General features: G+C 41.2%; 2 protein-coding genes across 8 annotated transcripts in view; one reads left to right on the top strand and one right to left on the bottom strand.

Moving 5' to 3' along the window:
- HAPSTR2 (HUWE1 associated protein modifying stress responses 2) overlaps positions 1-13,217 on the bottom strand; it is a 187,302-nt gene extending 174,085 nt beyond the window's left edge. Inside the window, exon 1 of the mRNA XM_055267943.2 lies at positions 13,189-13,217. The gene's annotated coding sequence lies outside the window, so the exon portion shown is untranslated. The remainder of the gene's footprint in view (positions 1-13,188) is intronic.
- The window catches only part of ATP11C (ATPase phospholipid transporting 11C), a 205,475-nt gene that overhangs the window by 19,845 nt on the left and 159,617 nt on the right, over positions 1-26,013 (top strand). The gene's annotated exons all lie outside the window — the stretch shown is intronic.

The raw sequence follows: 26,013 nt of genomic DNA, 5'->3' as shown, positions 1-26,013 counted from the left end.
TTGCCAGTGGTCACCTGCCATTATTTTTCAAAAGTACTCTTACTCATCTCTCCTTATGAATACAATTAATTAGTTGCAGAATGTTAGATAGAGTGGCAGTCCTTGGACAGGCTGAGTGACAGCTGCTAGAAGACAGTAGGAGGCAATAAGTAGACAATTCATCTGTATATACTTGAGAACAAGTAGTAATTTGGTCGAGCTGAATTGGGTGCCATGTTTATTACAGCCAGTGATTCAACCTAAGGCTGAGAGCCCTAGCAAGGGAGCAGTTTCAGTAAATAAAGTCTATTTTAAAAGTCATAATCATTTGTTAGGTTAGACCCCAGACCTCAGTGAAAAGTATCAGGAGAACATATATCCCTGTTTTGAAATTTCAGGCAGTGCAATTAAAATATTCCTGTAAAAATTCAGACATATTACTTATTAAAGATACTAATGAAGGCAGTGCAATCAAAATAAAATCATATGTAATCAAATCAGAAGACTTATTAATGGATTTATAGAATCCATGTTTGAAATTGATGATTTTAAGTAGTCATGAAATTCAATGTGCATTAACAAGTATCTGTTTATTTCCTAATATGTACCTCACATTGTGGAAGTTTTTTGAGGTATGGGGGTGGGAACTTCTTTGTTATGGTGCCTCTACTAATGAGCAGCGTAGCCTTGGAAAAATCACTTCCTTTTAAAAGAAACTGTCATTTAAAAATGTAATATTCTGTGCAAATAGAATAGATATAAAATATGTACATAATAAAAAAATAAACCCCTGCATACCCACTACCCAACTTGAGAATTGTAACATTAGCAATACAATTCTACCTATGTACTACTTCCCTATCTCATCTCCTTGCCTTCCCACCACCCTGTAACTATTAGCCTTATTTTTGTAATAATCATTCTATTTTAAAGTATAGTTTTAACATGTATGTATACAAACGTAGATATTTAGCTTTCTTATTTTGAGCTTTATAAAAATGGTTTGTATTTTTTTTACTCAATATTATATTGCTAAGTTTTTTTTTTTTTTTTTTTTTTTGAGACAGAGTCTTACTCTGTCTCTCAGGCTGGAGTGCAGTGGTGCGATCTTGGCTCACTGCAACCTCTGCCTCCTGGGTTCAAATGATTCTCCTGCCTCAGCCTTCCAAATAGCTGAGACTACAGGCATGTGCCACCATGCTTGGCTGATTTTTGTATTTTAGTGGAGATGGGGTCTTGGGCCAGGCTGGTCTTGAACTCCTGGCCTCAAGTGATCTGCCCTCCCTCGGCCTCCCAAAGTGCTGAGATTATTACAGGCGTGATCCACCGTGCCTGGCCTGCTAAGATTCTTTTTAAGGTTTTATGTAGGCATACTTCATTCATTGTCATTGCTGAATAATATTTCACCTTGGGAGTTTACTAGAATTTATCCATTCTCCTGTCGATGGGCCTTTGGGTTGTTCACAGGATTTTTTATTTTCCTGGTATGATCAGTGCTGCTAAGAACAATATGTATCTTTTGGTGTGTGTGTATTTATTAAAGGGTATTTCTCTTGTGGGGTGTGTGTGTGTGTAGGATTTGCATATACATAGAAACACAAAACCGTATATATAGGAAGTCTCACATACGTAATCATAGGTCTTGGAATGTGCATCTTTACAAAAGGAGGTAAAATTGTTATCCAGAGTAGTTGTACCAATGGGCATTCTCACTAGCAATATATGAGTTTCCATTGATTCATATTTTCTCAACACTTGCTATTGTTTGAGTTCTTTCTTTTTGCCAATCTATTGTGTGTGAAATTTTATTTCACGATGATATTAATTTGCATTTCTCTGATTACTAATGAAGTTAAACATTTTTGCATATGTTTATGGGCCATTTATGTTTCTCTCCTGATATATTTATTTCCTTTTACTATTTTCTATTGGGTTGTTTATCTTTCTCATACTGACTTTAAGAGTCCTTTTCATATTCAAAACACTAAAGCTTTGTGGTTATGTTGCAGATATCTTCTCTAAGATACTTTGCCTTCTTTTACTATTTTTTTTTTTTGGTACCTTTTGATAAACAAGTTCTTAATTTTAATGTAGTTAAATTTTTCTGTCTTTTTCTTTATGGTTAGTGCTTTATGTGTCTTGTTTAAGCAATCCTTCCCTATGCCAGTGTTGGGAAGCTAGTCTCCTGTTTCTTTTTTCTAAAACTTTTAACATTTTGCAAATTATTTTTTGAGCCTCACTTTTCAGGTCTTTAGAATGCAGGTATGGAACTAGATGTTCCCTAACAAACATTCTGGTCTCTAACTCTTTGACACTGTGACCTGAAGTAGATTTCAGATATGTGACTGTGTTTTCAGAATATGCAGTGTTCTTTTTCATTTTTTAAAGAGGTTTTTTTTTTTTAAAATCATGTATATGTAACATTAGGCAAAATTATTTAAAGTCAATAAATTTTTATTCAAGGAATTCCATGTTGTGATTTCTTCCACTGCCCATCAAGGTCACTTTAGATCTTCTAAGAGCTGGAGTCAAAAGATTTATCTTCAAGTTAGCCGTTTTTAATGAAACTGATGCTTATTTTAATCCAGCTGTCCTGTCAGCCCATAATTCTTTTTTTTTTTTTTTTTTTTTTTTGAGACAGAGTCTCACTCTGTCACCCAGGCTGGAGTGCAATGGCAGAGTCTTGGCTCACTGCAACCTCTGCCTCCAGGGTTCAAGCGATTCTCAGGCCTCAGCCTCTCGAGTAGCTGGGATTGCAGGCACCTGCCACCATGCCCGGCTAATTTTTTGTATGTTTAGTAGAGATGGGGTTTCACCATGTTAGCCAGGATGGTCTTGATCTCCTGACCTCGTGATCTGCCCGCCTCGGCCTCCCAAAGTGCTGGGATTACAGGCAGCCCATAATTCTTTTATTTTGGCCTCTGTCATCTCCTTTTAATATGGATATACTGATGAAGACTTCAAAATTCACCAAGAATCTTTGGGATCTAATTTCTTCAATTTAGGGTCATATTTACTGTAGGTGGTGGATCTGCCTGGTTCTCAATTTGACACCCTCTCTTAACATGAGTTCAAATCATATTCATTGGTAAGTGATCACACTCAAGAATAGTACAGATGTGTGGAATATGCCAAATACCTAAGGTAAAAAAGTAGATTATCAGGTCTTTCATACGTTTAGTAACTGTCTTTTTCAAACTTTTAGCAACTGTCTTATAGTTCTTTCCCACAGATCTAGCAATAGTCCTGTGAGTAAAGTAAAACCACAGTTACTTTATGAGGTGTTTCTAAGGACGTGCAGGCTACAGGAATGCAGTGTTCTTTCAGTAACCTTTCCCGCTGTGAAGTTTCATATTTACTCCTACTTCTTTCTCTCATTTTCCCAGCATCTTCCTTCCTGTTTTCTTCAGAAAAGTAACCAGCTGAATTCTGTAGTATCCTAGAGTTTCTGTGTTGAAACAGCATTTTTTGATGTAAAATTTTATTGAGATATTTATGGATACACATGGAGTTGTAAGAAAAAATGCAGAGAGATCCCACATACTCTACTCAATTTCTCCCCAATTGTAACATCTTGTAAAATTTCACTATAATGCCACAACCAAGATACTGATGTTGATGCCGTCCACCAATCTTTTTCAGATTTTCCATATTTTGTATTCATTTGTATGTGTGTGCGTGGGGTGTGTGTGTGTGTATGTTTAGTTCTATGCAATTTTATCCCATGCGTAAGTTTGTGTATCCACCATCACATCACAGACCAGATACAGAAGGAAAGAAATGTTATTTAAAAACAGTGTGGGCCGGGCGCAATAACTCACTCATGTAATCCCAGCAATTTGGGAAGCTGAGGCGGGTGGATCACCTGAGGTCAGGAGTTTGAGGCCAGCCTGGCCAGCATGATGAAGCCCGTCTCTACTAAAAATACAAAAAAATTAGCCGGGCCTGGTGGCAGGTGCCTGTAATCCCAGCCACTCGGGAGACTGAGGTAGGAGAATTGCTTGAACCTGGGAGGTGGAGGTTGCAGTGAGCCAAGATTGCGCCACTGCACTCCAGCCTGGGCAACGAGAGCGAAACTCTGTCTCAAAACAAAACAAAATAAACCCCAAAAGCAGTGTGGTTTAAAGTCTCTGTCACTGAGTACCCCCAGATTGTTCCATGTGCCCAGTTTGGCTGGTGCCCATACAGTTTGAGAGAGCAATCTCAGGTTACATAATTTAGAAGCAAATTGATTAACTGAAACTTTGACCTGAGAAAGCAGAGGGGCTTTAGTCCTGGGTCCTGGGAGGCCAGTTGGCATGGTCCTAAAGTATAATAATCATTTATTTTAAATTACATCCCCGTGTGAGCCTGCATTGGAAACATCCTGGTAAAAGCTACTTAGTCCATCATACCAATAGGAGTCATTAAAATTCTACCTGCTTATTAGCAACTAAAAGCTAGTAGTGGAAACAGGGAGTGATAATCCTTCTAAGAAAGCAATAAAAAATCTGCTGGGTTGTGCATTGGTTTATAGCCCCATAAACAGAAACTTATGTTATTGTCAGGAAGGTAGTCAAGGACATTTGAATACTGTATTTATGGAGAGCTACATGTGCTTTAAGTAACTCATATCCACCCCAACGTACTTAAACACGCAACATCTTTAGTGAAGTTCATTCGTTTACTCCTTTATTGCCTACTTATAACCAGCTAGGCACTATATGTTAGGCAATGGGGACCAAGTGGTAAATAAAAACAAAAGTGGTTCATGTCCTTATGGACCTTATAATCCAGTTTAGAATGGAAAACCCAACACATTTTTTATTTACTCATTTTCATAAGTGTTATGAATAAAATGAATAGGATACAGATATAGCAGAAATAGGATATGTTTTGATAGGGTAACAGGAAGTTCTGTCTGAGGAGATGACATTTAAGCAGATAACTGAAGGCATGAGGACCCCTTCTGCAAAGGGGTTTGGGAGTAGTTACTGGAACCAGCTTGCTCAGAGACCCTGAGTTGGGCAAGAGTCAGGCATGTTGGAGAAGCTTAAAGGAGGCTAGTGGGGCTGAAGGGCATTCAGTGGAACCGGAGGAAGATGGCAGTGAATGGGATATAGGAACTTCTGGGGAGCATTTGGATTTTGTAATCTAATTTCTGGTAGCCATGAAGGTGATTTGGAGATGTGGAGGGCGATGATAATAAAGTTGTCTACTTAATCCATTCACACATATTTACTGAGTATCCTAGCACATGCCAGACACTGTTCTACTTGCTAGGGATGGACTGATGAGCAAAACAGACAGAAATCTCTGACCTTTTGGTCCCTGCATTCTAACGTAGGAAGCTGTTGTTAGGGTACAGGGTAAAATAATGTAACAAAGAGCTCCAAAATACAGTGGCCAAAAAATTACAGACGTTTGGTTCTCTGGCATGTAACAACCCAGAGAAGGTAAGCAGTCTCTTTTCTTTTTCTTTTCTTTTCTTTTCTTTTTTTTTTTTTTTTTTTGAGACAGAGTGTCGCTCTGTCTCCCAGGCCAGAGTGCAGTGGCGCAATCTCGGCTCACTGTAACCTCCGCCTCTTGGGTTCAAGCGATTCTCCTGCCTTAGCCTCCCGAGTAGCTGGGACTACAGGTGCCCACCACCACGCCCGGCAAATTTTTGTATTTTTAGTAGAAACGGGGTTTCACCGTGTTAGCCAGGATGGTCTTGATCTCCTGACCTCGTGATCTGCCCCCCTCAGCCTCCCAGAGTGCTGGGATTACAGGCGTGAGCCACCGTGCCTGGCCAGCAGCCTCTTTTCTATGAGGCCATCCAGCATTCCAGGCTGTGTGGGTCAATTTTGTCTTTCACAGCATTTGATTTGTAAAGTTCCAGCCAGCATGAAGGAAAGGGAGTCCAGGAGAAGCTTCTTTAGGAAGGTGACAGGAACTTTCACATATTACTTTTGCGCACATGCCATTGGAGAAATCTTAGTCATGTGGTCCTCCCTAGCCACAAGGTAGTCAGGGAAATGTAGTTTCTGGTTGGAAAGCCAGGTGTTCAGGAAGAAAGGAAGAACAGATTTGGGAGAACAATCCAGTGGACAGGGAGGCAGGCAGTAAACAACATAATTGTAATATCTCCTGTGATGAGTGATAAAGGAAAGATAAAGCAGAGAATGCTGATAGAAAGTGTCAGGGGTGAGGGTTGCAGTTTTTCAAAGGGTGACGAAGGCCTCACTGAGAAGGTGTCGTTTGAGTAAATCCCCAAATGAAGTTTTGTGAGCAAGAAATAACATTTTGGGTTGTTATGAAGCCTATAAGAATGCATGGTTGGTTTTAACATGCTTGAGTCTAGGACCTTATCAGACCCCATCAGAAAGTAGTTAGCGTGGAAAGACACCATTGTGCCACATATTCACCTGCTGCAAGCAATACAAGGCCTTAATGAATTTTTGTTGTTGTTGTTGTTGTTTGTTTTGTTTTTTTTTTTTGAGACAGAGTCTCACTCTCTTGCCCAGGCTGGAGTGCAGTGGTACGATCTCGGCTCACTGCAACCTCTGCTCCCTGGGTTCAAGTGATTCTCCTGCCTCAGCCTCCTGAGTAGCTGGGATTACAGGTGCCTGCCACTGCACCTGGCTAATTTTTGTATTTTTAGTAGAGACAGGGTTTTACCATCTTGGCTAGGCTGGTCTTGAACTCTTGACCTTGTGATCCACCCGCCTTGGCTTCCCAAAGTGCTGGGATTACAGCTGTGAGCCACCATGCCCGGCCAATGAATGTTACATTAATGAGTTATGCTAGGACCTGGACTGAGGTATCTGATTTTCTCTTGACTTTCTCTTTTTCCTTTTTTTGGAGACAGTGTCTTGCTCTGTCACCAAGGCTGGAGTACAATGGTGCAACCACAGCCCACTGCAACCTTAACCTCCCGGGCTCAAGCGATTCTCCCACCTCAGCCTCCCAAGTAGCTAGGACTACAGGTATATGCCATGACCCCAGCTAATTTTTTTTTTTTTTTTTGTAGAGTTGGGGGTCTCACTATGTTGCCCAGGTTGGTCTTGAACTCCTGGGTTCAAGCTACATATGCTTTAAGTAACTTATGTCCACCTGCCTCAGCCTCCCAAAGTGCTGAGATTATAGGCATGAGCCACTATGCCCAGCCTTGTCTTGGCTTTCTTAGATGGAAAGCTTAGCTCCCAAAGAAGAGAGGGACTAAGATTCTTCTGCCACACACAGTTAAGAGTGTTGCACATACTTGGACTGTAGAGGTATTTGTTGTGGGGGTGGTGGGAGGGGAGACAGATTTTTGCTAAGGGTAGAAATTATTTATGGTCTGAGTTTGCTGTAGAGCTCTAGTTAACTTCAATTAGCCATTGTTAGTGCAGTTTAAGGATGTGGTGACATGAAAGAGTGGAAGTATTTTCATTTTTCCCCTTGATCTTCCAAATCTTGCTTAGTAGCCTTTCCAATTACAGCAGGCAATATTTTCCAACCTTTTACTATTTTCTTTAATTATATTTGATTGCTGCTTTAAACATTTTTACATAAAATACGTAAGTACTTTAAAAAAAAAAAACTTTTCCTGTGTCACTTTTTTAAGGATAACTCATTTGTGTAATGAGCCAAAAGAAAATAATTTTCTGCCTATTTTTTCTCTAATCCCTTTCCTACTTACAACATCCCTAGGTTGGAGTACATAGATTGTCTTTGGGATTTCTTATTTTTGTGGTAAATTATGTTTCACTAGGGAACTTACAGTTTTAGAAGGGAGATAAGAAACATTGTTATATAATGAAAATACAAGACAGAAAGTGACAAATGCTATGAGAAGGTAAAAGTAAGATGCTCCTGTAGTTCAGAGACTATGGCATGAGATGAATAATCCTGTCAGTCTGCTTCCACAAATGTAAAAGGAGACATTAAAGCTAACTACGAGCTTAATATATAATGCTCTCAAAAGGAATTTTCCATTCTTGGAAAAGGGAAACATTTGATCTGTCATCCTACTGTTTAAGTATTTTTGTAAGCCCCGTCTTTTCCCAGGCACAGATAAAATCCATTGTTTTCCTCTCACACTATGCCATAGGGAAAAATTCAATTCAGATCGGAAAAAGCACTGCTGATCACTTCACAGCATTTTATAGAGTTAGCCTTGAATTTTTCTTCCTTTCCCTCGCTCCATCTTACCCAGTCCATCACCCAGTTCCACAGATTGTGGTCCCCTGAATTGTTTTTTGGATCCACTCTTGCTACTCTTATTCCATCTCTGCAAAGCAGCTAGGCTGACTCTTTTTGAAACATACATTAAGTTAGTTTCTAGCTAAGAATCCCTAGTAGCTCTGTTCATACTTACAGCATGATTCAAACTCCTTACTCTACCTGCTAGGCTCTGCATGCCTGCCTGCAGCAATATCTCTGGCCTTCCCTGAGGGATCTACCCTCCTACTGTATTCTGTTCCTACCGTGTGTGGTTTTCCCACTATATGGAATGCTGTTTCCCCAGGACCCCATTTCTGCTTCTCCTTCAGAACTAAGTTCAAGTGTCTTTTCCTTAAAGAAGCCTTCCCTGACCCAGGCTAATGTCAGACCACCCAATCTTACAGGGCCTCATAGCACCTTGTACTTCTCTTATGTACCTCTTCCTGCAATTGTAATTAATGAATTACGAGACTAGTTATTAGCCTCCCTCTACCCGTAGAACAACATCTAAAAAATAAAAAAGCATATTATTTTTTCGAGACGGAGTTTTGCTCTTGTCGCCCAGTCTGGGGTGCAGTGGTGCGATCTCGGCTCACTGCAACCTCCGCTTGCTGGGTTCAAGCTATTCTCCTGCCTCAACCTCCCGAGTAGCTGGGATTACAGGCGCCCACCACCACGCCAAGCTAATTTTTTGTATTTCTGGTAGAGACAGGGTTTCACCATGTTGGCCAGGCTGATCTCGAACTCCTGACCTCAGGTGATCCCACCCGCCTCGGCCTCCCAAAGTGGTGGGATTACAGGCATGAGCCACCGTGCCTGGCCAAAAGCATGTGTGTTTTAGTTTACTCAGTACTCCACCCAGTGCCAGTGTCCAGTCTAGTTCTGGGCACTGGAATAAATGCTCAAAAAATATTTCTTGCAAAAGAAAAAACAGAACATTCACAAATTATGTAAATTTAGTTTTGAATTTTGTTTAGGTCCTTATATTTGATCATGGGTTTTCTAATTTTGTTAGAGTGTTTACAAAAGACAAGAGAGTGTATCACATCACCTGAGAGCTGTTAGAAATGCAATTCTCAGGCCCCTGATTCAGACCTACTACCCCAGAAACTCTGTGGGTAGGGCCTGGCAATCTGTATTCTAACAAACCCTCCAGGTGATGGTGAGGCATAATAAAATTTGAAAACCAGTGTTCTATAAAAATATTGAGTGAAGGTTGACTTTGCCCTAGTTCAGGCTGCTATAACAGAATACCACAGACTGGGTAGCTTGAACAACCCAGAAATTTACTTTTCAAAGTTCTAGAGCCTGGTAAGTCCAAGATGAAGGCTCTGGCAGATAGGATGTCTGGTGAGGGCACTCACAGATGCTGTCTTCTGGTTGAAATCAGAGAGAGGGATAGCAAACTCTTTGGCCTTAAAAAAATTTTTTTTTATAGTTAAATTTTTTTTTTTTAATGCTTACCGGTTTATTATAAAGGGTACTACAGAGGATACAGATGAAGAGATGCATAGGGTGAGGTATGGGGGAAGAAGCTCAGAGCTTCCAGGCCCGTCCTGGGGGTGCCACCCTCCAGGAACCTCCACATGTCAGCTATCAGGAAACTCACTGAACCCTGACCCCTTGGGTTTTTATGGAAGCTTCAAGACATCAGCATTCCTTCCCCCAGGGTATAGGGTGGGACCCTTGCATGGAAGGCTCTTAAGACCTACAATAAGAAAGGAGGGCAGGAAAAGGTCAGAGGCCTGCCCCCTGAGTCCTAACACACCCAACATTATAACAAAATGCTGTAACAAGGGCTATGGAAGTTATGAGCCAGGAACTGTGGATGAAAACCAATATATACCGTAATACCACAGGCCACCCCCTGGTTTTTGACTATGGATTTTTCACGTAAAAGTATATACTATGCACAATCATTAATAATTAGTTCAGCCCATCATAGTATATGAATGTCTTCCAAGATGAGGCCACTCCTGTTTGTGGGTTTCCTCTCAATCTTGTCAGCTTCCAAAAGCAGGAGTTGCCTTGGTAAATATATATAGCTTTACCCTTTCAGGCATCTGGGATTATTGAGCTTATAGACAATGTTATCTCTTGCTTGGAGACTCTTGAGTTGGTAACATAATATTTAATTTTCCTCAATATCCCATTCATTTCTTTAATTTCAGCTAGTATTTCTCCTTCTCTCCATTAGTACCCTAACTTTTTCAACATTGGAAGAGACATTAGAATTGCCACTGTGCTGGTCTAGATAGCAGGCAGCAGTACAAGTCTGGCAAGTACCTCCTCCTCAGTCTACTCAGACAGCGTAAGGTTACAAAGTTGCAGAACTATTGAGCTATTTTTACCACCAGGCAATATAGCTGCAATCACCGTTGGCCCCAATTTTGCTAGATGGATTGAAGGCACAATCCATCATGACCTTAGGAATTTTGATGTAAGGTTTAAAAACACAGTTTGTTTTTTGCTTAGAAATCATCCCTGCTGTTCTAACACTTGTACTTGCAGCCCTGGTCCTAGGGCCACTGCATCAGGTAGGGGAGAAAAAATTAATATTTTTTTCCTGAGGTGATTTGAGGAAGAAAGAACAAACTATAGTCGTTATGTTAGTGTAGTCCTCCCTTGGCAGGAACTACATAGTCATATCAGTGTGAACCCCAGATACCTGAGATAGGTCCAGTTAATTTAGGAAGTTTATTTTGCCAAAGTTAAGGATGGTCTGTGACAGCCTCAGGAGGTCCTGATGATATGTGTGCAAGGTGGTCGGGGTATAGCTTGGTTTTACACATTTTAGGGAGACCTGAGACATCAATCAATATGTACCTTGGTTTAGTTGGGAAAGGCGGGACGACTTGAAGCTGGGAGGGGCCTTTCAGGTCATAGGTAGATAAGAGACAAAAGATGGCATTCTTTTGAGTTCCTGATTATCCTTTCCAAAGGAAGTAATCAGATACACATTCATCTCAGTGAGCAGAGGGATGACTTTGAATAGAATGGGAGGCAGGTTTGCCCTAAGCAGTCCCCAGTTTGACTTTGCCCTTTAGCTTAGTGATTTTGGGGTTCCAAGATTTAATTTTCTTTCATACCAGCATCTTCCCCACCCCCTCTTCCCCAGATAAACCAGAAAAACAGAGGAAAAAAAAAATCTAGCAGGGACACTCTAGTCCCACTCGTGTTGAGGTGTGAGCACACACTCATGAAGGTGTGTAAGCCAGCCCTTCATGCTTTTATCTCCCTGTTTTAGACAACCAAGGTTTCAGTTGCCCATTCTACTTCTCTGTCAAACTGTTACTCTAAGGAGAATATCTCTCTACCCATTGTTGGACTTTGTGGGCTGTACAGTGTGTTCCTTGGTCTGAAAAAATGATGGCCAGCCATCCAAATCCATACAATATCTTCTATATTTTTTTATGGTACTCTGAGCATTTTCATCTTCCATTAGATAAGCAAAGCCCACTCCAGAGTCAGTGTTTATTCCTGTCAGGTCCCATTTTTAGCCTCCCCACAGGGCTACCGGCATTAGTCTCAGTTGCCAGCTATGTTCAGGGCCTTCCCACCAGAGAATCTGCCCCGCAGCCATCAGCAATCTCTGTCTCTTTTGCTGAGAAACAGAACAGTTCTTTCTGGCATTTTGTGCTTGAGAGGGTGCAAAAGGAACATGTCTAGATTCAGCCCATCTCTGTAGTGCTACAGTACGCCCATATCCACTCATTTCATGGGCCCAGGTGGCCACCTCAAGGGAGCACACAGGGATATCTACTTGTTGATTCCAGTCAACTTCCGAACCTGGAAGGGAGTTCTGATGGGCACTGACTTAACTCTCCTTTAATGCCCCCTCATGTCTCCACAGGGCCATGCTTCATTTGGGCATTCTTTCAATAGTCCAGGAGTCCATGGCCCTCTTGTCTGAGTGTATGGCTAGGCCATTGGTCACTGCCCATGAGTCAGTAAAAACCCAAACACAGGGGTTTGCACCATTGTTCATTTCTTTCATCACTGTTAGAAAAACTGCATGTAATTCAGCCCACTGAGTGGATCTGTTTTTACCTTCTTTGATCTAAGTAGCAGCCTTCCAAACAGAATGGTGTCCATTCACTTTGGAACTGTCTGGCTTCTTTTAAGGGCACTAACTCCTCCAGGCTTCACTGCCATGATCTAATTACCTCTCAAAGGCCCTACCTCGTAATACCATATTGAAGGTTAGGATTTCAGTATTAAGAACTTGGGGTTGGAGGGGGAACCCAAACATTCATAACACTTGGTAAGTAAAATATAAAGTCCAGTTTACACCTCCTTGCCTATTTACAAAATTAAGTGCATTGTTTCTTTTTTTTTTTTGAGACGGAGTCTCGCTCTGTCGCCCAGGCTGGAGTGCAGTGGCGCAATCTCGGCTCACTGCAAGCTCCGCCTCCTGGGTTCACGCCATTCTCCTGCCTCAGCCTCTCCGAGTAGCTGGGACTACAGGCGCCCGCCACCACGCCCGGCTGATTTTTTGTATTTTTAGTAGAGACGGGGTTTCACCATGGTCTCGATCTCCTGACCTCGTGATCCACCCGCCTCGGCCTCCCAAAGTGCTGGGATTACAAGCGTGAGCCACCGCGCCCAGCCAGTGCATTGTTTCTTATCAACACTGGGTAATGAACTGCTTTTTGCCCCCTCCCCATTTTATCAGTTGATGTCTTCAGATGTCAGCCGGAATGTAAACAAGCTCTACTTGACCAACTGAACTGTAAACAAGTCTACTCAAACCTGAACTTTAAAAAATAAGGGTTTCTCCAACTTCTACCTCCTGAATTCTGACTTTTGTATATTGCCATATAAGTCCAGGATTCTACAGTAACTGTTGGAGGGTTTTAATTTTTTTCAAAAATGTTTGTTGTAAAAGGACAAAACTTTTTTTTTCTCCCTAAAGCTTAGATTGTAGTTTCTGATTTTGTATCTAAAACTTTGTGAAGCATTAGCAATTTTTTTTTTTTTTTTTGAGACAGTCTCACTGTTGTCAGGCTGGAGTGCAGTGGCAAGATCATGGCTCACTGTAACCTCCACCTCCTGGGTTCAAGTGATTCTCCTGCCTCAGCCTCCCAAGTAGCTGGGACTACAGGCGCATGCCACCACACCCAGCTAATTTTTGTATTTTTAGTAGAGACGGGGTTTCACCATGTTGGCCAGGATGGTCTCGATCTCTTGACCTCGTGATCCACCTGCCTTGGCCTCCCAAAGTGCTGGGATTACAGGCATGAGCCACCGCGCCCGGCCAGCATTAGCAATTTTTGAATGTGCATATTCTTGGCTGTTCAGGCTCCAGGGTTGTGCTACACAATCAAGTTGTTATTGCTGATGGATTGACCACATTGTTAAAATAGGTCGCACATCCCCAATTTTGCCACTGGCTCTTAATTTGCTTCATGTTTGACTCAAAGACACTATTTTGACAAAACCACTTCCATCTGATGACTATTAGATGCTCCATAGGAAATTAATTGCAGGTTTCTTTCTTGTACAACAGGTGTCCAGGGCTCATTGATTCTCTTTCTGATATGTGGTTAGAAGCAGAGTTTGAATGGGGATTCTTTCTTGAGATAACCAAGAAATATTTTTAAATGTTTAAAAAAATTTTTATTTTAGAATCATTTTAAATTTACGGAGAAGTTATAAAGATCGTGTAGTTTCCATATATCCTGCACCCATTTTCCCTATTGTTAACATCTTGCACTAGTAATGTGTAATGAATCAACATTGATACATTATTTTAAACTAAAGTTTATGCTTTATTTAGATTTTCTCAGTTTTTCTTTAATGTCATTTTCCTGTTCCAGGGTCCCTTCCAAAACGCCACATTAAAATTTTTTTTTTTTTTTTTTTTGAGACGGAGTCTTGCTCTGTCACCCAGGCTGGAGTGCAGTGATGCGATCTCAGCTCACTGCAACCTCTGCCCCTCAGGTTCAAGCAATTCTCCTGCCTCAGCCTCCCGAGTAGCTGGGGGTTCCCCCCACCATGCCTGGCTAATTTTTTTGTATTTTTAGTAGAGACAGGGTTTCACCATGTTGGCTAGGTTGGTTTTGAACTCCTGATCTCAAGTGATCCCCCTGCCTCGGACTCCCAAAGTGCTGGGATTATAAGCTTGAGCCTCTGCGTTCGGCTCCACATTATACTTAGTCATCATGTCTCCTCAGGCTCTTCTTGGCTGTGACAGTTTCTCAGACTTTCCTTCATTTTGGTGATGTTGACAATTTTGAGGGATACTGGTCAGGTATTTTGTAGAATGTCCCTCAGTTGGGATTTGTCTGATGTTTTCCTCATGATTAGTCTGGTGTTACTGAGTTTTGGAAGATGAGAGATGAAGTGCCATTTCATGTCATATCAAAGGTAAATGTTATCAGCATGACTTAACCACTGTTGGTGTTGCTATAACTCAGCTATCTAAAGTAGTGATTGCCAGGTTCCTCCATTGTTAAATTACTATTTTTTCTCTTTCCATACTGTACTCTATGGAAACAAGTCACTAAGAGTAGCAGAAGAGTTGTTATTTAAGTAGGAGATTATAAACAATATCATTTCTTGCTGAGTGAGACCTTCTCCGTTGTTTTTCAGTATTTCCTTTTAAGTTTTACTTTATTAGGAGACAGGTGTATGCAGTTGACATGTTTCAAATGTTGATTTAAATTGTGAAGGGATTTGACATTAAAATGAATATTTTAGTGAATATTCTGGAGCACTTAGTTGGAACCTAACGTATTTGTGTAAATGCTCCTGTGTCCACCTGTTGCCTACATCTACTCATTCCCACGTGTACTCATCCCCCAGCCTCCAAGCCTTCTCTGTTTGCCTGTAGCTCCTGGAATCTGATTGCCTCATAGCTAAAACCTTTATGAAAGTATTTGGGTAGAGTAGCCCAGGATTTCTTTGCTTGGTAAGAACTCACTTGCTAAAATGATTTTTATTAAAATATGTTTGTGCTTCACTACTGTGCTGCTTTTGCCAGAATAGATGCAGCCCTAAAGATTTGGTTGTCTTCCTAATTCCTTTCTTAATACCTCATAGTAGTGACTGAGCTATTGATCTGAAGGGATAATAACAGCCCTACACGTTTTGCAGGTTCTGATATCTTAAGAACTAACCGAGAGCTTTGAAAAAGAACATTGCCTTATTGACATAAATTCAAGCCTGCTTCAAACCAAATAATATACAGCATGTGTTATAAAGAAGGTTCATTCCTAGAAATCATCAGATTCAAAAGGAGCAAAGGATGAGGAAGAAGGAGTTACAGCAAGTGATAGTACTTGCTCAAAGACTGTTAACCAGGGTCAGTGCCATGGGAACATTGTCTCCAGCAGCCCCACTCACTCTCTACCCATCCCAGTCCTAATTCATGTCCCTGACTGCTGCTGCTTTTTTTTTTTTTTTTTTTGAGACAGGGTTTTGCTCTGTTGCCCAGGCTGGAGTGCAGTGGCATGATCATAGCTCACTGCAGCCTCGACTTCCCCGTTCAAGAGATCCTCCCACCTCAGCCTCCTGAGTAGCTGGGACTACAGTCACGTGCCACCACGCCTGGCTACATGTCCCTGGCTTCTAACATGCACTTAAAGCACTTCTCAGAAAGACTGTCCCAGTAGGAAAGGTGCACAGAAAGTAAACAATTCACTTTTTCTTTCTTTTTTTTTTTTGAGACAGAGTCTTACTCTGTTGCCCAGGCTGGAATGCAGTGGCACCATCTTGGCTCACTGCAACCTCCTCCTCCCAGGTTCAAGTGATTCTCATGCCTCAGCTTCCTGAGTAGCTGGGATTATAGGCGTGTGCCACCATACCCAGCTAATTTTGTATTTTTAGTAGAGACAGGGTTTTGCCGTGTTTGAACTCCTGGCCTCAAGCTGTCCGCCCGCCTTGGCTTCCCAAAGTGCTGGGATTACAGGTGTGAGCCTCTGTGCTTGGCCCAATTCACTTTTCACTGAAGTTGACCTTTAGTTTATTGTTAGTAGTTTTGGATTCTATTTTGAGTTCTTTTTCTACTAGAAAAAGTAGTGAACAATATTTTATTTTTTATTGATACATAATAGACGTACATATTTTGGGATACCTGTATATGCCCCATACCCAGTTTCCCTTATTATTTTGAGACAGGGTCTCACTCTCTCTCAGGCTGGAGTGCAGTGGCCCAATCTCGGCTTACTGCTACCTCGGCCTCCCGTTTCAAGCAGTTCTCCCACCTCAGCCTCCCGAGTAGCTGGGACCACAGGCATGCACCACCATGCCCAGCTAATTTTTGTACTTTAGGAGAGACGTGATGTCACCATTTTGCCCAGGCTGGTCTCGAACTCCTGAGCTCAAGCCATCTGCCCACCTCGGCCTCCCAAAGTGCTGGGATTTCAGGCATGAACCACCACACCTGGTTCAGTTTCCCTTATTATTAACATCTTACATTAGAATGGTACATTTGCCATAATTAATAAGCCAATATTAATATATTATTATTATTGGGAAGCTGACTGGGCCTTGAGGTCAGGAGTTCGAGAACAGCCTGGCCAACATGGTGAAACCCCATCTCTACTAAAATTACAAAAAAATTAGCCAGATGTGGTGGCACTCTTGTAGTTCTAGCTGGGACTACCCAGGAGGCTGAGACTTGAGAATCGCTGAACCCAGGAGGCTGGGGTCGCAGTGAGCCGAGATTGCGCTACTGCACTCCAGCCTGGGCAGAGAGAGAGAGAGAGAGACTGTCTCAAGAAACGGAAAAAAATGTGTGTGTGTGTATGTGTGTGTGTGTGTGTGTGTGTGTGTGTATGTATATAATTAACTGAAGTTCATACTTTATTCAGATTTCCTTAGTTTTTCTCAAATGTCCTTTTGCTTTTTCAGGATCCCATCTAGGACACCACATCATATTTAGTCATCATATTTATTTGGACTCTTCTTGGCTGTGACAGTTTCTCAGACTTTCCTTGTTTTTGGTGACTGACAGTTTCGAGGAATACTGGTCAGGTGTTTTGTAGAATGTCCTTCAATTGGGATTTGTCTGATGTTTTTCTCATGATTAGATGTGAGTTGTGGATTTTGGGGAGGAAGACCAGGGAGGTGAAGGGCCATTCTCATCATATATCCACGGGACATGGTGTCAACAGGCTTATCACTGATGATGTTAACTTGGTCACCTGTCTGAAGTAGTGTTTCTTAGGTTTATACACTGTACAGTTATCTTTTTAAAAATGATTTGTATTGATTTTTCTGTCTCTCATTCTGGAGAGGAGGATGGTTCATTTTATTCATTCAGCAGAATGAAATATACAGTAGATTATTGTTAACTATAGTCACTCTACTGATCTATCAAACACTAGGTCTTATTTCTTCTAAGTGTATGTTTGTACCCATTAATCAACCTGTAATCTCAGCACTTTGGGAAGCCGAGGCAGGCGGACAGCTTGAGGCCAGGAGTTCAAACATGGCAAAACCCTGTCTCTACTAAATGTTTCCAGCAAAAAAAAAGAGATATAAATGTTTAAGGTGACCTTTAGTATATTATTAGTAGTTTTGGATTCTAGTTTGACTTATCACTAGAAAAATACATCTCGCTGTGTTTAGATGCGTCTACTATAAAAGCCAAATAGACAAAAATTAGCTGGGTATGGTGGTGCATGCCTATAATAAGGTGATGGATATCCCAGTTACTCTGATTTGATCATTACACGTGAATGTATGAAAATATCTCACTGTGTTTAGGCGCATCTACTATAAAAGGCAAATAGACAAAAATAAGCTATTCTAGGCCAGGCGCAATGGCTCACACCTGTAATCCCAGCACTTTGGGAGGCTGAGGCAGGTGGATCACTTGAGGTCAGGAGTTTAAGACCAGCCTGACGAACATGGCAAAACCCTGTCTCTACAAAAAATACAAAATTAGCTGGCTGTGGTGGTGTGCACCTGTAATCCCAGCTACTCGGGAGGCTAAGACAGTAGAATCGCTTGAACCCAAAAGGTGGAGGCTGCAGTGACTGAGATCATGCTACTGCACTCCAGCCTGAGTGACAGAGCAAGACTCTGTCTCAAAAAAATAAAAAAAACCTATTCTAAAAATAGGAATTTTTTGCTGAACAAATTTATTAATCTAAGTTCTGCCTAATGAGGTCTAGGGGAACTCCCTGAATTTGAGCGAAATGCCAAAAAAGTAAGCTAAAGGATATTTAGGTTTACATTATTTTCCTCACTGTCACTTTCCAGTATCTCTTATATCCATTTACCACGTGGAAGAATCTACTACTCACTTTTAAAATTTTTTGAGATGGAGTTTTGCCCTTTTTGTGCAGGCTGGAGTACAATGGCATGATCTTGGCTCACTGCAACCTCTGCCTCCTGGGTTCAAGTGATTATCCTGCCTCAGCCTCCTGAGTAGCTGGGATTACAGGTGTGCGCCGCCACACCCGGCTAATTTTGTATTTTTAGTAGAGATGGGGTTTTGCTATGTTGGCCAGGCTGGTCTCGAACTCCTGACCTCAGGTGATCCACCCACCTTGGCCTCCCAAAGTGCTGGGATTACCGGCGTGAGCTACCATGCCCGGCCAGTTTTAGGTAAATTTTAAAGTTTTTTTCCTTAAAGGCCCAGTTTTACTAATTAGAGAAATAAAACATATTTAAGCAACAGCTTATACTTTATAGGTAACAAAAAGTTGGTCAAGTTCTAGTTTCTGGTGTGCAGTGTTTATTTGTTTAGCTCTTCTAAATATACTGGGATTTTCAACAAAATTTTTTGTTTGATTACACATGAATAACATTAAATAATTAAAATTACATTCTTCGATGTCATACCAACTCAATTATTTATGATTTACCAGTTATTAGACTTTCTCACCTCTTCAGTAATTTTAGTTTTTTATTATTTTTTATTGATACATAATAGATGTACATATTTTGGGATACCTGTAATATTTTGATACATTCATAAAATGTGTAATGATCAAATCAGTAATTGGGATATCCATCACCTTAAACATTTATCTCTTTTTTTTTTGCTGGAAACATTTGGCATCTTCTTTTCTAGGTATTTTGAAATTTACAGTAGATTATTGTTAACTATAGTCACTCTACGGATCTATCAAACACTATGTCTTATTCTTCTAAGTGTATATTTGTACCCATTAATCAGCCTCTCTTCATTCTCCCTTCCCCTCAACTCTTCCTCTGATAACTACCAGGCTACTCTCTGTCTTCATGAGATCCATTTTTGTAGCTCTCACATATGAATGAGAACATGCGGTATTTGTCTTCTTCACTTATTTCATATTCATAAGTAGTGAAAAGTATGTCCTTAAATGAGACCCTTTCTATCTTCCCAGCTTTAATATAATTACAAAAGATTGTGTGATACTAGGGATAAAGCAACCTCCTTATTTTCATTCCTTCAAATGCTAGTCAAGGTAACAGATGAAGATCAGAAAGTACTAGGAAAAGAAGTCACCATCACATCTTGTGTTGAAATTTGTTAGGGAGTTTCAGTATCAAGGAATGAGTATGTCATGCAGCAGATGAGCCTCTAGGATGAATTTGATTAATTCTTCCCAGCAGCAAAATCTCATAATCAAATGATGTTGCTTGAGGCCTTCTTTTGCTTTGGAGTTAGAGAATCTAAATTGTGTAAGCTTTAGTGGATTTCCATTCTGTCGTATCAAGGATCGAGGGTCTGTGTGAATGGAAAGAGCAGATTTTCTGTTGGGCTATATATATGAGCTCATTGGGAAGAGTTAAGAATTATGAGTAAATACATTTTACTGGATTTAACTTCCTAATGACAGGCATCTCTACCAGATTTGATGATACTGCAAACATGGAAGGAACACAGGCATCTGGGTTTCTTTGCTGGCTCTGCCACTAGTTTGTTGTGCAATTTTTTTTGTAGTTTGTTATGTAACTTTCTCAATGGTCCTCAGATTTTCATCTGTACAGTGAGAGTAAAAAGGCCAGAGCATTGTTTAAACCCCTTAAGACCGTCTAAATCTGTGGTTCAGAATGGGAAATAAGAGTAGCAATATTGACTGTCTTCCCAGTTACCTGTTATGCTCATGATAAGGTGCATTAGATAAAAATGTAAGAGGAATCTGATTTTCCCACAAAACGTTTCATATATAGTTGGGGACATGATCTTAACCTGGTATCAAATTCTTTTTTCTAGATATGACTACAAATATGAGAATGAATAAATTATATGAAATGTGAACATGAATAGATTTCTAGGTAATACCTATGGGCCATAGAGCTTTTTAATATATGCATTTTTGGCTAGGCCCGGTGGCTTATGCCTGTAATCCCAGCACTTTGGGAGGCTGAGGCAGGCGGATCACTTGAGGTCAGGAGTTCGAGACCAGCCTGCCCAACATGGTGAAACCCTGCCTCTAGTAAAAAACAAACAAACAAACAAAAAACCCCCCAAAATTAGCCAGGCTTAGTGGCATGCTTCTGTAGTCCCAGCTACTCGAGAGGCTGAGACACGAGAATCGCTTGAGCCTGGGAGGCGGAGGTTGCAGTGAGCCGAGATTGCCCCACTTGCACTCCAGCCTGGGCGACAAACATTCCTAAAAGTAGTTGTGAGTGGAGTAAATGTACAGAGACAAGATCTCTGTATACTGGATTCCATATTCCTCTTCTCCTTTCTTTCTGTGTGACAGACTCTCATTCTCTTTCACTGGTATTTTTGAGCACCTCTTTTGAACTTAGAGGTGTGCCTCATACTCTCTGATGTTGGGGGGACTGTGTGGGCCTGTTGGCTTCTATGTCTACATGGCTTTCCAATGGACAGAGCTGGGGCAGGTCAGCCCTGAATGAGGCTTTGAGTTTCAGCCTGTCTTGAGTTAGAGAGAATTTTGGGAACCTCAGACTGCTAGCTCAGCAGTTCAGCATGTTGGCTAGTATCATTCTGACTTTGTGTGGTCATGTTTTTGTAAGCCTGCTGTTGTCTGGCTCGTTGTGATTAAGACTAGCCCTTGTATTTCTGGGCCAGAAACTGGTCCTTATTCTGTTTATCCCCTGTGAAGTCCTTTTATGGGTACAATGGTTGGCAGCCCAATTCCTCCAAATGTAGGAACATGTTTTCTTTTAGCTAAGCTTCTGGGGAACTTAAGCTCTGCCTAGACCCATACCTGCGGTTGGGTCTTTGCTGCCCAATCCTGATGTTATTGATGCTCACCCACTAATTGCCTTTTTACCAGATTTCTCTGATGTTATATTCTGTCAGCTTTTACCTTGCTGAGTATCCTGATGCTCACTGCTCACCTGCCTGGACCTTTGGTTGTTGCTGCACTGTCTGTTCTAGTAATGTGCTCTTGTCACTTGGATTTCCTCCTAGGCCTTGCTTCTGGGTCCACCTCCAAGCACCTGACATTCTGTCCTTTTTGATCTGCCATGCTGTCTGCCTTCAGTAGCTTAATTATGAAAATCAGTAGTTTTCTTTCTCTGGAACCTTTATTTTAAAAATCTATTACTAGGCCGGGTGCAGTAGCTCACGCCTGTAATCCCAGCACTTTGGGAGGCCGACACGGGCAGATCACATGAGGTCAGGAATTGGAGACCAGCCTGGCCAATAAGGTGAAATCCCATCTCTACTAAAAATAGAAAAATTAGCCAAGCGTGGTGGTGTGCGCCTGTAATCTCAGAGACTTGAGAGGCTGAGGCATGAGAATTGCTTGAAGCTGGGAGGTGGAGGTTGCAGTGTGCTGAGACCACACCACTGCACTCCAGCCTGGGCAACAGAGTGAGACCCTGTCTTAAAAAAATTAATTAGGGACAAGGGAGAACTAGAATCGTGAAATCTTCGTATTGAAAAAGACTCTCAGAAGCTTATACTTCAACTTTCCATCAGACGGATAGCTTGGTGTAACTCCCAAGATAACCCATCAATCGCATTTTGCAGTACCTCTCTATTGGTTTCTTGTGCCAAAACCATCAATGCATTCATTTATTTATTCACTCATTCCTTAATGTCTGCACAGTTACTAAACATCTACCTTTAGCTAGGCAATGGGGATATGAGTATGTGTGCATGCATGTGTGTGTGAGTGAGAGAGAGCATTCCAGTTTCTAGGAAGCTGCTAGTCCAGTTAGGGTAGAGAATAAGCAATCATGATGGCTAGCTAGAGATATACATTGGGCAGGAGAATGGGTCATTTGCTCTGCATGACTGAAGGGTGGTTCATGGAGGGCTTTCTGCCATTCCAGTTAACACCAACTTTCTCTTTTTAATTTAACTTTTAAGTTTGGGGTACATGTGTAGATTTGTTATATAGTTAAACTTATGGGGGCTTGCTGTACAGATTATTTCGTCACTCAGGTATTAAACTAGTACCCATTAGTTAACACCAACTTTCTAGTCCACCACCAGCTTTTCAGCTAAAATACAGGAAACTCCTCATCTTCCTTCTTTTTTTTTTTTTTTTTTTTTTTTTTTTTTGCCATTCTCTGACTTGCTTTTGGAATCATCTTTCTTTATGCAAATCTTGATTTGTTCCTCCCCTGTTCATAGGCTGCCCATTGTTTACCCCACACCCCACAAGGATATCTAACTCCTTGGCATAACTCACGAAGCCTTCAACCTTTCTGATTCATGCCTACCTCTCCAGTTTTATTACATGCTATTTTCCATCAGGTTCTCAGTACCCTAGAACTTCATGAAGTTTCCTGGCTACACTGTGCTTACTTGTACTTCTGTTGCATGTGCTGTTCCCACTGCCTGGAGTGGTTGCCATTTTTGATTTCCTGGTGAACTCTGGGGCACTGAGAACTTGATAGAAAATGGTATATGGGGAAAAATCACAAGTCTGATTTTCCTTTTCTGTTAAGGTGTACTCCAGCCTGTTGGATGCTATTGCACTTTATACACCCCCCACTCCTGCCCACCAGAAGATTGTAAACTACTTCAGTCCAGATTATCTTTATGTCTTCAGTTTAACACAGAGCCTGGCCCAGAGTGGGCAGTCCATAAATAATTGTTGGATGAATAGATGAAGGAGTGAGTGAATAAATACAAGTTTCTGTAGTCTGTTTTTCAGTTTAGTTCTTCCTTGGGGCTCTGATAATGGTACTTAAATGAATCCTATCACTGTTTTGTTTCATTTAGAGATGGGGTCTGACACTGTCACCCAGGCTGAAGTACAGTGGCATTTTCATAGCTCACTGAAGCTTTGAACTTTTAGGCTCAAGCGATCCTTCCACTTCAGCCTCCCAAGTAGCTGGAACCACAGGCATGTTCCACCATGCCTGGCTTTTTAAAAAAATTTTTTGTAGAGATGAGGTCTTGTTTTGTTACCTAGGCTGGTCTCAAACTCCTGGCTTCAAGGAATCCTCCTGCCTCGGCCTCCCAAAGTGTTGGGATTACAGGTATGAGCCACCACACAAAACCACACTGTTTTGACCATAGCTCCTTGCAAAGCCAGAACCATGCACACTGGCTTATCCACTACTGGATAAACTACCTGCCTGCCAAAACAGAGAGAAAAGCCCTTTAGGGGTTTTAGAAAACTCTTGATTTTCTCCCACCCTGTTGTCTCTGCTGCCAAGATAAGCTTCTACTATGTCTTTTCAGAACTCGATCAAGAGGTAGAAATTGCATAAAATCAAAATATTTCACCCCTTCTCTTCTAAATCAGAGTGGTTGTGAAGTGAGGAGAATTAGTACTTGAATAAAGTTCCCGTCTCCTTAGACAGTTCTTTGAATGAGTCATCTATAAACTAAAGCAATTTGTAAGGACAATTATGGCCATTTATTCTGTTGTCAGCCTGTTTTGAATAAATACCAAATGGAGTATTTTGGTTCTTAATTATGCCTTTCTTACCTTCTTACCAGAGCTCCTTTTTACACAATTATATCAATTAACAGTGAAAGACACATACACAACTTTCATGAACTTTATCTGCCCTGCATATCTTCCTGTGCTTTAATCATGATCTTAAATTTATAGTCAGAAATCAGCCTTTTCAGTTCAAATTAGTTGTAGATCTCTGCCTAAAATAGTTGGCTCTTTCGAGGTTGTTACTTTTTTAACACAACTTTTTTCTTGAGAATTATTGAGGTATAATTTACATACAATAAAATTTGCCCTTTTTAGGTATGTAAAAATCAATGAATTTTGACAAAATTATATAAATTGTAATCACCACTGAAATCAAAATAATCAGATTTTCTGTCACCTAAAAAGTTCCCTCATGCTCCTGTGTAGTCAGTCCCCTCCCTAAACTGCCAACCCCTGGCAACCACTAATCTGATTTCTGTCCCTTACAGTTGTCATTTCTAGAATTCCATATAAATGGGATCAAAATATATAGCCTTTGAGTCTGGCTTGTTTTACTTGGCATAATGCTTTTGAGAGTCATCTATGTCCTTGCATTTATCCAGTTTGCTGCCTTTCATTGCTGAGTAGAATTCCACTGAAGAGATAACACTATAATTTGTGTATTCATTCACCAGTAGCTGATGGACATTTGGCCTATTTACACTTTTTGGTGGTTATGAATAAAGGTGCTGTAAATATTTGTGTTCAGGCTGGGCATGGTGGCTCACATCTGTAATCCTAGCACTTTGGGAGGCCAAGGTGAGCGAGTTACTTGAGGTCAGGAATTCGAGACCAGCCTGGCCAAAATGGTGAAACCTCGTCTCTACTAAAAATATAAAAATTAGCTGTGTGTGGTGGTGCGTGTCTGGAGTCCCAGCTACTCGGAGGCGGAGGCATGAGAATCGCTTGAACCGGAGAGGCGGAGGTTGCAGTGTGCTGAGATTGTGCCACTGCACTCCAGCCTGGGCAACAGAGTAAGACCCTGTCTCCAAAAAAAAAAAAAAAAAAAATTGTGTTCAGGTTTCTGTGTAGATGTATATCTTGTTTTTGGTAAATATATAGAAGTGAGATGGCTGGGTAGTATGAAAACTGTGTATTTAACTTTATATCTTAAGCTGCCCAACTATTTTTCAAAGTGACTATACCATTTTTGTTTCCTAACAGCAACATATAAGGTTGCATTTGCTCCATATCCTCACCAATGTTGTTATTGTCTGTCTTTTAAAACTTTAACCATTCTGGTAGGTGAATAGTAATATCTCATTGTAATTTTATTCTGCATTTTTCCTAATGACTAATGATTTTGAACAAGTGTCTTAACATTTTTTTGATTTGGCAGGGTTTTTAAAAATCATACAGCTTTGGGCTGGGCGCAGTGGCTCACGCGTATAATCTCAGCACTTTGGGAGGCCAAGGTGGGCAGATTACTTGAGGTCAGGAGTTCGAGAGCAGCCTGGCCAACATGGTGAAACCCCGTCTCTACAAAAATACAAAAATTAGCTGGGTGTTGTGGCGGGCGCCTGTAATCCCAGCTACTCGGGAGGCTGAGGCAGGAGAATCACCTGAACCCGGGAGGCAGAGGTTGCAATGAGCTGAGATCACACTGTTGCACTCCAGCCTGGGCGACAGAGTGAGACTGTATAAAAAAAAAAAAAAAAATTTTATACAGCTTTGAGTGTTCTTTATATATTCTGGCTACTGGTCCTTTATCAGATATGTGTTTTGCAAATGTTTTTCCCAGTCTATGGCTTGTCTTTTTACTTTTTAAAGTGTGTTTCAAAGAGCAGTAGTTTTGTGGTTTTTTGTTTTCTGTTTTTTGATTTTTTTTTTTTTTTTGAGACGGAGTCTTGCTCTATCGCCTAGGCGGGAGTGCAGTGGTGTGATCTTGCTTGCCTCCTGGGTTCAAGCAATTCTCCTACCTCAGCCTTCGGAGTAGCTGGGACTACAGGTGCACGCTACCACGCCTGGCTAATTTTTTGTATTTTAGTAGAGATAGGGTTTTTACCTTGTTGCCCAGGCTGGTCGCGAACTCCTGAGCTCAGGCAAATCCACCCACCTTGGC

The sequence above is a fragment of the Symphalangus syndactylus genome, chromosome X, assembly GCF_028878055.3.
Source record: "Symphalangus syndactylus isolate Jambi chromosome X, NHGRI_mSymSyn1-v2.1_pri, whole genome shotgun sequence".
NCBI lineage: Eukaryota > Metazoa > Chordata > Mammalia > Primates > Hylobatidae > Symphalangus > Symphalangus syndactylus.
Note: the sequence above shows the minus strand (reverse complement) of the source record. Positions and strands in the feature narration are given on the sequence as shown.